The sequence below is a fragment of the Limulus polyphemus genome, unplaced genomic scaffold (genome assembly GCF_000517525.1).
Source record: "Limulus polyphemus unplaced genomic scaffold, Limulus_polyphemus-2.1.2 Scaffold4275, whole genome shotgun sequence".
In the NCBI taxonomy this organism is placed as follows: domain Eukaryota; kingdom Metazoa; phylum Arthropoda; class Merostomata; order Xiphosura; family Limulidae; genus Limulus; species Limulus polyphemus.
The window spans coordinates 68,384-71,141 of NW_013669885.1; positions in this window are offsets into that span (position 1 = coordinate 68,384).

Here is a 2,758-nt window from a genome sequence, read left to right on the forward strand (position 1 = left end):
TTTTTTGTTTTAATTTGTGATATTTGTCTTTTAAAGTATTGTTCTCTTATATGATTAATCGTTAGTCAAATAATTTCTTTGTTAATTTGTAAAGAAAAATATATAATTTTGAGTAGTAGCGAGTTATTATTCATTACTCCTACAAAAACCGACATACACCATGATCGACTATCAATACTTTGGGAAGAATTTATCTTAGAATAAAAATTGGGGGAAAAAAAACGAACTGAAATATTTTAAATAACAAATAACGATTTCAATGCACACATGATACTTATTTTTGTAACGCGTGTGAAAATGTTATACATATTCAACGTAAGCCTATAGGTAGTAATTAGTAGCGTCAATCAGTATTACAGTACTTGACTGCATTAATCTATGGAATCAGAATTCAACTATTGTTTGTCTGTGCAGTACTTGACTGCATTAATCTATGGAATCAGAATTTACCTATTGTTTGTCTGTGCAGTACTTGACTGCATTAATCTATGGAATCAGAATTTACCTATTGTTTGCCTGTGCAGTACTTGACTGCGTTAATCTATGGAATCAGAATTTACCTATTGTTTGCCTGTGCAGTACTTGACTGCATTAATCTTTGGAATCGGAATTTACCTATTGTTTACCTGTGCAGTACTTGACTGCGTTAATCTATGGAATCAGAATTCAACTATTGTTTGCCTGTGCAGTACTTGACTGCATTAATCTATGGAATCAGAATTTACCTATTGTTTGCCTGTACAGTACTTGACTGCGTTAATCTATGGAATCAGAATTCACCTATTGTTTGTCTGTGCAGTACTTGACTGCATTAATCTTTGGAATTGGAATTTACCTATTGTTTACCTGTGTGTCAATTAGTAGTATTATAATACTTAGACTGCAGTAATCTCGGAAATCGGAATTCACCTATTGTTTGCCTGTTTCCTTTATTGTTACGCATTAAACTGGAAGTACTTGTAGTCAGCTATACAGAAATTGCAATCCAACAATTAATAGAAAGGATTAAAAATACATATGGAAAGTTAATTACCAGGATGAAAAACGTCGATGGAATTAAATACAAACAAAACGTTTAAATGTTTACTTTATGTGCAACCATGAAGAAAGTATTAACCAAAAATAACGGTTAAAGTATAAGTAGGTTCAAGAAATATTGATAAAAGATGATAAAAACCCTATAACCTGAGCGTTTTCGAAAGGTGGACCTTTCTTCTTCAGGGGCAAACTGGGATTTCCAGGATTTTTATCATCTTGACATCATATATGTAGTACATTGGCAGATAACTTAGAAAAACGCACTACGTTAATCTTGACAATTCAAAAAATGCAAACTCAGGATCTATTTGTTTATTCTTTTAACATCAGTGTTATGGAAAATTATTCCTTTTTAGCATCTTAACGCTTAGTAATACTCAATACTTTATATGCCTTATATACAAAAACAAGCAGCCAACAGAATGTTTCGTAAATTGTCGAGAAAGAAGGTTAGAAACTTGATCAAAAAGAAGAAGAATTTATCTAGATATAATAGTATTGTCTGTTATAAGTACTTTGTAAGGTGTGGATGGATCTTGTGAGGTCCATGCGAGGATACATACAAATTTTAACTTTTGCGTTTTGCAGTTTTTATGGGGGTTTTTGCGTTTTCACCACTAATTCGCCCCTGTAGATGGATCTTCACAGAATTTGGTATAGGGGTTCATTGAGTCAATTGGGAGATACAAACAAATGTTCAGTTTTGCATGGTGCGCTTTGCAGTTTTTATGGGCGTTGTTGCGTTTTTCACCATTACTTAGCCCCCTGTTGATGGATCTTCACCAAATTTGGCCTGAAGATTTGTTGGGTACTTGCGGAGAAACATACGAATTGGTGGTTTTATATTTTATGTTTTGCAGTTTTTATGGGCGTTTTTTACAATTACGTATAAGGGAAGCAACTTTTCATGTCTTAAGATAACCTTTCATTAATCATGAATTTACTTAACTTCCGTCCAGAGGTCGAGTATTCCAACTTGTGTAAAATATTTTACAAAATTGCCTACATAAAGAGTTATTGTTACACATAATCAACACACATGAGAGACTGGAGGTATAGCTATATTATATTTGTTTTTATGGATGTCTCTTCTTGCAGACACCAACAACAACTACTAGCATTTTTGATATGGTGAATATCTTAATTTAGCCCCACTGGAAAATACCAGTTAAAGCTTCCGCGTTTTTTTTATGCTTACCCAAAGTTTGAATTATGAACTTGATAACAAATAACTCTAGAATTATTCACTACAGCATATAGGATTTACACTTCTTAAGCAGTCAGTTTCTTGGGTAAGTATTGTCTCTAAGCGAGGTAGTGCTTAGTATGCAGAGATTGGCCTAGAAAAAATGGTTGCTGCATTCAATCTATTACTTTATGATGCTTAAAAATAATTACTGAAATTGAGTCATAGCTTTATTTGAGCATCTAATTGTCATTAGCGAGTGTTTCACTGCTTGTATAACAGTACTATTATTTTCTTGTTCTGCCACACGTATTTCTGTGGGGCGATAATAAAAAGGCAAACTATTATTTAGCAGTGAGTTCAGTTTATAAGTATATATTATTTCGATGTTTCATAAATAACATGTTCATTTCTTGTCGCTAGATGACAGCACAATTTCTTCATATTGATATTTGCCAAAACAATTTCAGTAAAAATATATAAATAAATAAATAAATGTCAGGTTTTATCTATGTATGGGCCGGATTCTTTACA